A 14104-nucleotide genomic window follows, 5' to 3' on the forward strand; every position below is an offset into this window, starting at 1 on the left:
TGACTAAGGAATTGCATTCACCAAATATATCCTGCACTTCCATCTGGGAGAGGTGACCCTTTTTGTTCTCCCAAAACCACATGCAAAAATTCCCATCCCCTACTTACCATGTGAAATTGCAATTGTACAGTCTTGTTAAAACACATGATTTGACTGAGGTGCCAAGTTATATTTGTTATCAATTACTAAGGTGAGTCTGGAGATAGACAAAAAATGAGAAATGTCAAAGGAAATACCCAGAAGTTTCCTTGTTGAATCCTGTCACCAGTTTTGAGAATATAAAAAGAGTGGGGAGAGGGTTTTGAAAGGATAGATTTGTGAAGACAACTCTTTAGAGAGATCTGTAATGTTCTGAGTCCAATACACCTCAAAGAGAGGGTTGGGGGCTACCTTCTTATTCCAAGTCTAGTGAGGGGACATCGAGGTTAATCCTTTACCCCTGCAGAATCTGAAATCCTGGATCCTGCTCAAGATAGTGACCTGAGAGTGAGAGGCTGCCAGAGAAACTTCCAGAAAACAGAAGTTGAACAGGGGTCAAATTTGGCTAACCAAAAGATCTTGTGGTACTATCTGAGTTGTGGTTGTCAAAGTCAGGACCAGTATGAAAGTGTCTGAAAAAACATCACGTAAGTGTCCCCATAAGAAAAAGCCAATTCTCCAAATACCCTGGATCAGAAACTGTTTTTAATCTGTCTTTCAACCTCCTTGTCTCCCGTGGTGCCTGAGCCTTCAGAGTGTTTCCAACAAACAAATAAATAAATAAATTCCTGAACTTTTCATTTTAATTCTGAATTGACAATTCTGCTGTACCTACCTAGCAAACAGAATACTTCCAAGGTCTCTTTTGCAGAAAACTATGATTTTTTTCCTTATACTTATTTTGAGAGTATCATTGGCCTTATTGACTATACTGTAGTTGAGGCAGTACTAATAGCTGGGTGCAGTTTCCTTCTTGGGTAGATTGATGGATCTAAAACTGATTCTCAACTGGAGGTTCAAATCAGAATGATTGGGGGGCTTTGGAAAGACCATGTTTTTTAAGTATTATATATAATAGGTTGGTAGAGGGATCACAACATTTTCATAGACCTTCTCTGTGAAAGCCTTAACCACAGGATAAGATAAAGGAAGTTTGAAGATACAGGAAGACTTGAAAATCTGGTGTTGAGCCTGTCACAGCTCTGCTGCTCTGTCCTCACCCTCTTTCAGCTGTCCAACTATAGCCTAGTGGAAAAAAGATGCATAGAAAATGATTTGGAGTCAAAGAAACAGTGTTACTCTTTGAAATAACATTAAGCATTAATTCAACAAATTAAAGAGACATGTTTCTTAGATCATAGGAACTGCTTGATTCCTGAGTCAAAACATGCTGTGGGTTGCCAGTGGTCCATAAGTTGGTGTGACTCCAAACCTTCCTGTGACAGTGGTGAAGACGAAGTGTATACAGGAGAGAGCAGGCAAAGTCACAGGAATGGGGGAAGGCTACCCCAAATCTCGAGGATTGATAGTAAAGTGTTTTCTGTATCACTCAACTTATTGAGACATATCAACAGCAGTGACTAATGCTCTAAGGCATCATTATATCTGACTGAACCAAAGTAGAAATGATCTTTCTTACTTCTTTTTGCCTGTGGTTTTTCTATGGAAGCATGTACCTAAAAAGAGACATCTTTACTCTGCTAACATTCACCTGCTCTCTTAACTGCTTGCATTCAAACTTTAACTTTGCTTGTTCCCAATTACCTAGTCCTGTATTACTACATACCCTTTAAGATCTTGTTTCCTGGACATCTATTAAAAATTCTTTTACTTCCTTCTTAACATTGGGTCCAAATTAAGTAACATAGGTCTTACATCAAAGTAGGGTATTTTTTTTCTCAGTCTTCATTCCAATAATGGAGTTACCTTTGTAACAAAAGAATAGTCTAGGAGATTCTGCACTCAAGAGGAATGAGTAGACAACTTACTGAAATATATTAGTGGATTTTTGTTATTGCTTGTTTCCTGTTAACTTTTTTAAGTACCGAGGAGGACTCATTTGAATTAAAGTTTTTTCTAGTGAGAGATCTTAATGATATTTCAGCTTGTGGACACTAGAAACCAAGCTTCTATATGAGAAATATCCTGCACTTACCCTAGACTGCTACTTTCTGATGTAATTGCTCTTGTCATTTCTGCTCAGACCACATGATGAGTGGTGTCATCACTCCATCAGGATGACATTTCGGCTTTTAAACCCTAGCCCTGATCACTTTGACCCCTTCTTTCACTTTTCTTTTTTTTTTTAGATCTTTAATCCCTAACATTTCTTCCTTAAGCATTCTGGTCTAATTTGTTCTCCTTAAAAATCCACTTCCTGGGCTGGGGCTGTAGCTCAGTGGCAGAGCGCTTGCCTAGCCTGTATGAGGCACTGGGTTCTATCCTTGGCACCGCATAAAAAACTAAACAAATAAAGGCATGCTGTTAATCAACAACTATAAATTTTTTTATTTAAAAAAAATACACTTCCTTGCAAAGCAAAGTGCTAAGTGGAGTTTCACTATTGCTCTTGATTTGACACATCTGTGTTTTACTGCTAGGCTGTTTCATTGCATTATACTTTCTTTCCCCCAACCTGCTATCAGAAACCTTTTAAATACTAGAATCCCCCTAGGATTATAGAAAAAAATCCAAGATAAAGTTCTGGAGATTTTTGGTTTGTACAGAGAGGACCACCAGCTATTTTAGAAAAGAGTAAGTGCTGCTTCAGACTTTAAGTCCCTAATCTCACCACTGAATCCCTTTTCTCTGGCTTTGTGTTGTCTCCTACTTGAACTCCTTTTCTTTGCCTAGTGATACCAAATTCTTAGGTCTTTATTTCATTGGATAAGGCTGGCATTGAATACATAAAATTTATTCTGGAGCTAAGGGCTCCTTGGGACTGTTGGCCCTTTGGCCTATGTATCCAGATATTTTGTGAGCATTCCAAGGACAAAATTGTCTTCAAATTAACATCTTTTAAAATATTCTCATTAAATGTTCAAACCAAGACATAAATTATGTGTCCTTAAGTATTATAGGCACCTCCTTTCCAAGTCCCTGCATCCCCTGTCCATGTATCTTGAGCCCCCTTCCTTTTAAGAGCCCCATGCTGCAGATACTGCTTAATCAAAGGACAATATAAAAGATGAAGCCTGCCATGGAAAGGAGCAATATGGGAACAGGGTTCACAGAGGGAGGCTTGGGAGTTACAGGTCATTCCCATTGGCCATATGTTTTGGAGACACAAGGTAAGACAGAATGTTGGATATTCAACTTACTTGATCTACACATCTACCTCCTTCCTAATAGAATCTTTTAATTTTTGTTCAGCTCTTCAACCACTACTATGCTTCAGGAAAGGTAGGCTGAACACATCCTCAGTCCAAAAGATGCCACTGGTTAGTCTAACACAATTGTGGTTAGTCTAAGGAATAGCCAAGGGCAATTCCCTGGGGATCAAAAAATCAGTGCTAACATCCTGAAAGGTAAGGAGATAGATCTGAGTGGCATACCATGGTATCCACTGTACAGTTAGCCTTCCATATCCACAAGTTTCACATCCACAGATTCAACCAACTATGGATCAAAAATATTTGGAAAAAAAATTGTACCTGTACTGAACATATACAGATTTTTTCATTTCCTTTGTCATTGCCTGAGTTTGTTACAAAGTTCTGGTCAATAACCAGAGGGAGAAGTTTTCTTGGGAAGTGGACTGGTACTTGTGGGAAAGGGCTCTTCACTTTTAAAAACAGACAAATGAAGTAAAAAGTGTCATCTTATTATTCCTGTGGATGTTACAGGCATCTGGACATGACACTTGTAATTGCTATAGCCACCTAACTTTCAGATCAAGGATGCGGTCCACACCCAGAAAAGTCAAGTTCAAAAAAAGTCACTGAAGAAACAGAACTGTAACCAAGATGTACTTTGCTTTTAGCAGACCTTCTTACAAAGACTGTCTTTAGGTACTATATGCTCATTATTAATTACACATGTGCCACACAATAACATTTTGGCCAACCACTGGTCCTATATAGGATAGTGATCCCATAAGATTATATTACCTAGTAATGTTGTAGCCATCTTAGTTTGTATGAGTACACTCTACGATGTTCACAAAAACAAAATTACCTGATGATGCGTTTCTCAGAATATATCCATTGTTAATCAACAAATAACTGTATTATCACTATTACCTTTTGTTGAATATGTTATTTATAAGATGTTGCACATCATCTCATTTTATCCTGACATTATTCCCATCACCTCCATTTTATGGATGAAGAGTCTGATTCTGGGAGACATTGTGAGACAAAGGTCTCATAAATGTTGGAGATGGGCTTTAAAGCCAAATAGGAGTTTCTGTAAGTCTGTGAGTGTTTGCCTCACTGTCTCTACTCCCTAGGTCAGCCTTAGAAAATCACTTTGCCAAATACTTACAACCTGACTTTTCTGAATAACTTCCTCCTACAAAGCTTAGATATTTTCTTTTTGGGAGAGATTTTTATTGCTCTTACTTCTCAATCTAGCCCCAATATCTTCTGGATATTGCCTTTTGCCTATTCCATTACATGGCCTAAAAGTGATAGCCATTAAACAACAACTCACCAACTATGTATGGAATGACCACTCTATTTCAGGCATTTTTCTAGGTACTAGGAATATAGTTGTGAACAAAATTGAAGAAAAAACTCCCTTCCCTCATAAAACTTAAATTCTAATAGATAGTAAATAAATAAGTATGCAGTATACTATATACTCTTAGGGGGAAATAAGCATTAACAAGGAAAAGTAGATAAAACAAAGGAATGCAGAGTGAGATGGTGGGAAGGGATGGCTACAGTAGATTGAGTGATCTGGTTAGGCCTTCTTGAGAAAGTGATGTTTAAGTAGTGGAGACTCAAGTAAAATAAGGAAATAAACCATGGTGCTATTTGGGGTAAGAACATTCCAGGCAAAAGAAATAGCAAGCGCAAAGCCCAGAGGTGAGAGTATGATTGGATTGCTAAAGGGATAGTATAGTGGCTAGTGTGGCAAAAGCAATAGTAACAGAACATTAGTGACAGGAAATGAGATTGGAGAGCTAGACAGGGGTCAGATCATGCACAAAGTCTTAAGCCAATTGTAAAGGCTTTGGCTTTTTTTAAAGTACAAAGGCAATTTATTGAAAGGACTCTAGTAGAGCAGTAGGTGGTTCATCAAATGTTTACAGGAATCACACTATAGTGGATACTGTAGTAAACAGTCTGCATCTCCTGTTCAGAAATGATACAATCATTCTGCCAGCTGCTGGAAGTTGGGAGGCTGAGAGCTCATAGAAGAATCAGAGACATGCCCCTTCCTAGGGGGAATTCACTTCTAATGACTGTGCAATGAGGGGTTACAAAGGACTATTCTAGCTTCAGAGCAAGAGCTCCCCTATGGGATCAGTGGAAGCTTTTATTAAAATTACTTCAGAGTTCAACTTTACACTCTGCCTAATTTTGCTTCCCTCACTAGGAGTGTTGATTCCAAGAGCACCCTCCCATTAACTTTTTGCAAGCATATCTCCATCTGAGTCCATTTCCTGGGAAATCCAGTGTGTGAAACACTATATCATGTGGAAAGCAGACTGTTGGGTGGTAAGTGAGGAAGCAAAAGACTAATTAGGAGTCCAATGCAGTTAGGTGTCCAGGCCAGAGACCCTGGTAGTTTGAAGCAGTAGAATAGACCTATTTATTAGATATTCATGGACATCCAGTGGAGAGATCCAGTAGGCTATTGACTATGAATGTTGGTGATCAGAAAAAAGGTTGGGGCTGGTGGTAAGATTTGGAGAGCCATGGAATTGGTTATAAATATTGAACATCTTAGGATAAATCCTGAGAAACATTAGATGTGAAATACCAATATACATAGTTAGCTCTCTGTATCTATGGGTTCCATATCCACAGATTCAACGGATTAAAAATATTTCATTGATTGGGTTATTTGGTTTTTTTGGTGCTTAGCTTTTTGAGTTCTTTATATCTCCTAGAGATTAGTGCTCTATCTGATGTGTGAGGGGTGAAAATTTGCTCCCAGGATGTAGGCTCTCTGTTCACCTCACAGATTGTTTCTTTTGCTGAGAAGCAACTTTTTAGTCTGAATCCATCCCATTTATTGATTCTTGGTTTTAATTCTTGCACTATAGGAGTCTTATTAAAGAAGTTGGGGCCTAATCTCACATGATGAAGATTAGGGCTCCTTTTTCTTCTATTAGACGCAGAGTTTCTGGTTTAATTCCTAGGTCCTGGATTCATTTTGAGTTAAGTTTTGTGCATAGTGAGAGATAGGGGTTTAATTTCATTTTGTTGCATATGGATTTCCAGTTTTCCCAGCACCATTTGTTGAAGAGGCTATCTTTTCTCCAATGAATGTTTTTGGTGCCTTTGCCTAATATAAGATAATTGTAATTTTGTGGGTTAGTCTCTGTGTCCTCTATTCTGTACTGTTGGTCTACCAGTCTGTTTTGGTGCCAATACCATGCTGTTTTTGTTACTATTGCTTGCCGAATGTTTTCTCTGATATGAGGAGGCTGATTCATAGTGGGGTAGGGAGGGGAAGCATGGGAGGAATAGACAAACTCTAGGTAAGGCAGAGGGGTGGGAGGGAAAGGGAGGAGGCAGGGAGTATCAAGGATGGTGTAATGTGATGGACATCATTATCCAAACTATATGTATGAAGACACAAATTGGTGTCAACATACTTTATATACAATTAGAGATAAATTTTTTTGCTGTATATGTGCAATAAGAATTGTAATGCATTCCACTGTCATTTGTTTTTTTCTAAATCAATAAAATAAAAAAGAAAAAACATTTTAAATGCATCTCTATTGAATATGCATAGACATTTTCCTCATCATTTTCTAAACAATAGTTATAACCACTATTCACATAGCATTTGCATTGTATCAGGTATTACAAGCAATCTAAAGATAATAGAAAATATACAGGAAGGTATGCATAGGAATATGCAAATACTATGCTATTTTATATAAGGGATTTGAACATTCATAGATTTTGGTAACCATGGGGGTCCTGAAACTAATCCTCCATGGATACAAAGAGATGACTCCAATTGCTCAATTATAAACAACTCTAATCCTCAAAAGAAACAGAAATCTGAGAACTATCATCAATTATGTACTCAAACCATCATTCACTATTATTGTTTTTCAGTGATGATGATAGCCTAATGTTAAAAAGTGAGTACTTTAAAAAATATTTTTAAAACATTTCTGTTACATATTTATGGTGTTTGAACTCCTGGTTAAATAATCTGCTGCTGCATTTATTTATGTATTTTTGTTGTTGTCTGCTATTTCCCAGAGAGTTTGAGACAACATCTAGCAACACAGGGAAATACAAAGTTAACAAAGCCAAAGGGGATGGTGGTTGAAAATTAAATGGGTGAGAAGGTGGACAAGCAGGTGGGTACAAAGACAGACAGTTGTTGTCTAGATAGGGAACCTGAGAGACTCCAGCAAGGATTGGTTGATCAAGGGCTAAAATTTTCTTACTTCATTTTGTCGTATTATCTGAAATACTACATCAGAAAGCCTCTTGGAAAGGAGAATGAAGGGAAGGGAGTAGGGATAGAAATAGAAAAGATAGTAGAAGGAATAAGACATGAATACATGACCAGTTAAACTCCACATCACATACAGCCACAAGAATGAGATCCTAATTACAATAAGTTATATTCCATGTATGTATCATATGTCAAAATACACTCTATTGTCATGTATATCTAAAAAGAACAAATAAAAATTTAAGAAATGAATGGGTGTTTGACTGTGTCAAATTCTTTTTCTGCATCCATTGAGATAATCATCTAATTATTGCCCTTAAGTCTATTTATGCAGTGAATTATATCTATTGATTTGCATGTACAGAACCAGCCTTGGAGTTAGTGTGTTCCACTTTTTCTGTGGCTTTGAAGTGTAACATTAAATTATTTATTTGGTGTCTTTTTTTATATAGGAGCCCTCATGCTATAAATTTTCCTCTTAGAACTGCCTTCATATTGTCTCAGAGATTTTGATAAAAAATAGAAAAAGAAAGCCTCTCGGAGTCTCTCCAAATATACATTGGGATTACATTGGAATGTGGCATGTTTCATCTTAGTATGAATGAACATCAAATTGGGGTCAGCCCAGGGAGAAATTCTACCCCAAAGATAGAATTCTGGGCAACGGCAGCACAGAGTAATGGGAGGATATTGGGAGGCACAGTGATTCCTCCTTCCACAACACCTTCTGGGCTACTTTTCTATACACTTCCTCCTTTTTCTATACACTTCCTCAATGTCATCTTTTTCTCATGTCTCTCCTTGGCTTCTGCTGGAGCACCCTTCTTCAGTGGGTGACCCTCCTTCTCAAGGTCCTGCCAACCTTTGGAAAGTGGATCTCAGATATGCCCAGTGCTTCCCAGGTTTAGCAAGGGCATGCTTAAAATAAAACCACACACATGTACTGGCTTAACTTCAGAATACTGGGTTCCCTATTTGCAAGGCTCTATGTGAAATTGGATGAGTGAGAAAACTAGAATAAATATCAGAGAAGTGGGAAGGCTTGATGAATTCTATTGACCTTTTGTCCACCAGAGACTGTGGCCCAAGAATCTTTCCCTGGGACTTGTACCTGCAGATCATGCTACTCCTTTTTTATTGTGTATATTTAAGATATACAATGTGATATATATATAGTGAAATAATTACTACAGTTAAGCAATTCACATAACCATCATTTTACTTATTTACCTTTTCTCTCTTTTGCTTTTTTTTTTTTACTTTTTTATTTGTCCTTTTTGGATATACATGACAGTAGAATGTATTTTGACATATTATACACACATGGAGTATCACTTCCCATTCTTGTGGTTGTACATGATGTGGAATCACATTGGTCGTGCATTCATATATAAACATAGGAAAGTTATGTCCGAGTCATTCTACTGTCTTTCCTATTTCTATCCCCCCTCCCTTCTGTTCATTCCCCTTTGTTTAATCCAATGAACTTGATTCTTCTCTCCACCTCCTTGTTGTGTGTTAGTATCTGCATATCAGAGACAACACTTGGCCTTTGGCTTTTGGGGATTGGCTTATTTCACTTAGCATGATACTTTTACCTTGTGTATCCTCCCTGTTGTCAGTCTGAAGAATTTCTACATTTTGTATGTAGCAACTCGGTTCCAGAATTTCCTTCTTTAGGAAATCAAGGAGAGGAGGGTCCACTGAGATTCTTCCCCCACCTCAGCCCATTGCAGTTGGCAATGTTAATCACACTGGATGCCTATTTGACTTGGTATAGTGACCAGATGGGCAGGCAGGGCAAAGCAGCAGGATCCACATGGGGCTGACAGGTACTTCCACTGAGAGTTTGCAGAGGTTAATGAGGGTGGATTCAGGAACCTAGCCCTCAGCTGTGCTATAAATAGTCATATTCAGCCGATGGGGAGAAGATTGGTCACACCTGTATGCTAACCATAACTCTGCCCCAGATGGGGGCTGTGGTGAGAACAGGGAAGTTAAGGTCCCCAGTGCCCATTTTTCCCCAAAGCTGGGTCTCCTCAGGAGCAGGACTGAGGCTCCATGCCCAATAGCCTCAGCAGTCACCCCTCCCCCAGACTCTGTTCCTTGTGTGTAGGACTCTCCCTCCTGAGATTGCAAGTGTGTCTTGCCATAAATTTCCTCTTATAACCCTATGCCAATTCCCTGAGACAACCCAGATCTACATGCCTGAAACCCAGACTGAAGATGGCTGGGTCCTGATGTAGCAAGTCCACCTTCCTCCTGAACATACCTGACCACTGAGACTGTTATTTCCTGTTGCTTTCATTCAATCACCCTGGCTACCCGACCATGTTGTCTCTGACCTAGGAAAAGATATTGTGCCATCTATGGGTCTCTTTTCTCTGTCTCAGAGGGACTGTCTATGCAGAACTACTATTTTCCTGGATGCAAAGCCATGGAGGATGTTATCTGTTGCATGCTCAAAAGCACCCACCTGATGCCAAACAACTCTCATGTCACTTCAGTATATCTTCTCTCTTTACCTAACCAGAATTTTCTATCATGAATTCATGTGTGTGGGTGGAGATGAGGAGAAAGTGGGTAGAGAAGAAGCCAGAGGCACCCTTCCTGGGTATGCTTAGTGTCAGGACTAGCCCTTGGAGTGAGCTGGAGTGAAACCGTATTTACTGTTTCCTCTCTGTGCTTGTTACTTTTAATTTGTTAACTTTATATTTCAGCCAGATACCCAGCTTCCCTTAGAGACTGGCCATGTCATAAATGATCGAATGAAATAAATAATAAATAAATGCTTCTCTCTTGGATTCCAATTTAAATCCAAGGAGCCCTGGTGAGATCTGAGGACTGATCCTGTCAATTATTTCTTTCAGAATGACCTCCGGTTACTAATTGGCTCATTTAAATTCCTTCTTTTGAGGGCATGCTACAATGGAAGTAAAATAATTAAAGAGCAGCAAACTTGAATTTGTAGTTGGATACGTTTGAAGCTATGTCATTACCATTATGATACTGGGCACCATGTGAAATTGTGGTCCTGGGAAATGATAGTGGGTTTTAATTTTTCACATGCAAGTGATGTTTCATAGTAAAACCTGAATATTAATGGTGATCCTTGATCTTTGCTTGCTCATATCTTTGTACCAAAAACACTGGCTTAAGGCAGTACTCACCAACATATTTTGCATCCTATCACACAGAAAATAAATGATTGCATTTGTGTGGCACACTGGGTAAATGGATAAGGTTACTGCATGTCTGAAAATGAGCATCCCAGGGTTGCATCCACCTAAGACCCTGTGCCTCTGCCTGGAAGGGTTGACAGACTCCAGGTCTCTGCACACATATAATCTGTGTAGGGTGGGTCTTATCTTTTGGGGGGATATTAAACAATCATTGCAACAAATTTGTAATTTCAAATCTTTATTGAGTAAAAGTAAAAACATTTGTCAAAGACCGTGATGAATAATTAATTATGGGGGTAGGGTTGTCATGAATGCATTTCTGAGGAAGTTTTATATCATCAGTGACCTGAAATTTAGCTAAGTGAAGAATAAAGAAATGTCCAGAGAGGGAAAAAATAGACAGAAAAGATTGGATATATCTGAAGGGTCCGAGGCAGAGGGGAGTGCCTCAAGGCAAATGTACTGAAGCAGGTGGGGGATAAAGCATGTAAGACCTTGGTGGCCACAGTGTGCCATCTACAAAATCCTGGGAGGGGCTGGGGTTGTGGCTCAGTGGTAGAGTGCTCGCCTACCATGTGCAAGGCCCTGGGTTCGATCCTCAGCACCACATAAAAATAAATAAATTAAATAAAGGTACTGTGTCCCACTACAACTAAAAAAATTAAAAATTTCAGGGAGTAGTTATTGAAGAAACTTGAGCTGGACTGATAGGATCAAATTTGTGTTTTTAAAAAGACCATTTGGGCTGTTTGGGTGGTATGATACAAGTAAATCCAAAGCATTTTATCAAGAGATGAGTCACCAAAGAGATGGTAGAGTGGAGAGAAGTAATTCAAAATGGTTTTTAAAAATAGGAGTGGACCACAAACCTCATTTGTGTGTGTGTGTGTGTGTGTGTGTGTGTGTGTTTTGCAAACATTTATTGGCCCCAATAGCTTCACCTTCATTTTATTGAATGTTCAGAACAAATTAACAGCTCCATTTATCAATGAGAAAATGTGTGTTCAATATCAAGATTCAAACCCAGACCTAGCTGACTCTATAAATCTGAACTCCTAACAATTTTGCTGTCCCTCAAAGGAGGCTACTTAACAAAGAATCTCTTTCTAAAGAAACCTCTTGGAGCTAACAAATCAAATGTGCATTTAGGAATAATACATATTCCCAGTTCTGTGTTAAATGCAAGAAACACACCAACATCCTTTTGTTTTTGTTATGGTCATTCTATCTGGAGCAAGTTGATATCTCATTGTGGATTCGATTTGTATTTACCTGAATGATTAGTGATGTGGAACTTTTTTTTTTCATATATTTGTCAGCCATTTGTATGTCTTCTCTTGAGAAATGTGTTTAGGTCTGTTGCCTATTTTTTGAATCAGATTATTTATTTTGGTTTCGAGTTTGGGGAATTTGTTGCTATTGTTGTTATTGAGGTGAGTTTGTTATATAATCCCAATACGAACTCCCATCATATATATTGTTTGCAAATATATTCTTCCATTCTGTATGTTGTGTCTTCATTGATTATTTTCCTGTGCAGTTTTCTTAGTTCAATGCAGTTCTGTTCGTCTGGTTTTGCTTTTACTTCCTATGCTTTTGGGGTTTTATCCAAAAAAACTCTTGCTTATTCCAATGCCCTAAATTGTTTTATCTATGTTTTTTTTTCCTGGTTGTTTCATAGTTTCAGGTCTTACATTTAAGTCTCCTGTGTTTATTACATTATTATTCAAAATAACCTGAAAAATGGAAACAACCTAAGTGTCCATCAATTGCTGATGGATTAAGAAAATGTAGAACATATACATTATGGAATACTATTTACCATAAAATGATTCCATCGTTTGCAACAACATGGTTGTAACTGGAGATCATTATGGTTTTCTTTTGTTTATCTGTTTGACACATAAAATTGCATATATTTATGGGGTATCATGTGATAATTTGAGTACACACATATACATTGTGTAATGTTCAAATCAGGGTAAACCTATCTATCTCCTCAAACATGTATTATTTCTTTGTGGTGAAAAGCTTCAAAACCCTTTCTTTTAGCATTTTGGAAATATATAGTACATTATCCTTACTTATAGTCACACTAGTGTGCCATAGCACACCAGAACTAATTTCTCCTATATAACTGTAACAGTACCCATCTATCAACCTTTCTCCATCCTTCCCCCTACTTTACTCTCTCCAGATACTGGAAACCACTATTCTATTCTCAACTTGTATAAGATCAATTTTTTTCAGATTCCTCATATGAGTGAAATCATGTGGTGCTTGTCTTTCTGTGCCTGGCTTATTTCACAAACAGCTTAATATAATGACCTCCAGTTCCATACATGTTCTGTTTGCAGCCTGGGGATGTGGCTTAGTATTAAAACAATTGCCAAGCATGTGTGAGGCCCTGGGTTTCATCCCCAGCATCACAAAACACCAAAAATTTATACTGCTGCTCCACATCTGTGTGCCTGGAATAGCAGGGATTTGAAGGTAAGCCAATGCTAGCATTTAACTTTTGGATTTTACTAACATCAAGGTCCATATGGTAGGATGAATAATGACCATGTCAAAGATGTCCACATCCTAATCCTGGCACCAATGAACATGTTGCCTTATATGGCAAAAGGGACTTTGCAGATGTGATTAAGTTAAGTATATAAAATAGGGAGATTAAAGGGTCCCTACAAGGAGGCAGAAGGGTTTCAGTGAGGAGGGTTGAGATATCTGTGGAAACAAGAGATTGTAATGATGTTACCAGGAGCCAAAGAATGTTGGCAGCCTCAGAAGGATTGTCCCTGCTTACACCTTGATTTTAGTCCTGTAACACTAATTTTAAACATGTTTTTTTTTTGGGGGGGAGGGATACCTGGGATTGAACCCAGGGGTGCTTAACCACTGAGCCATATCTCCCTAGCCCTTTTTATATTTTATTTTGAGACAGGGTCTCACTAAGTTGCTTAGGTCCTTACTAAATTGCTGAGGCTGGCTTTGAACTTGTGATCTTCCTGCCTCAGCCTCCCCAGCTGCTAGGACTATAGGCGTGCACCACTGTACCTGGCTTGATTTTAAATTTTCAATCACCAGAACTGTAAGACAATAAGCTTATGTTGTTTTAAGCCACTAGGTTTGTGGTAATTTGTTACAGAGGCAATAAGACACTAATAAAGCCCATAAAATTAAAGTGGCTACCATAGCAAAGACATTGCACACACTGGGCAAATAGGCAAACTTTGTTCATTTTCTTAATGTAAATCTACTGCACTATCAGGCATATGTGTATGTCTGACTGGGGATACACAGTTTACCAGTTGGGATATTGATCTTCCTGAGGGCAAACCTGC

The sequence above is a fragment of the Urocitellus parryii genome, chromosome X (genome assembly GCF_045843805.1).
Source record: "Urocitellus parryii isolate mUroPar1 chromosome X, mUroPar1.hap1, whole genome shotgun sequence".
Lineage (NCBI taxonomy): Eukaryota > Metazoa > Chordata > Mammalia > Rodentia > Sciuridae > Urocitellus > Urocitellus parryii.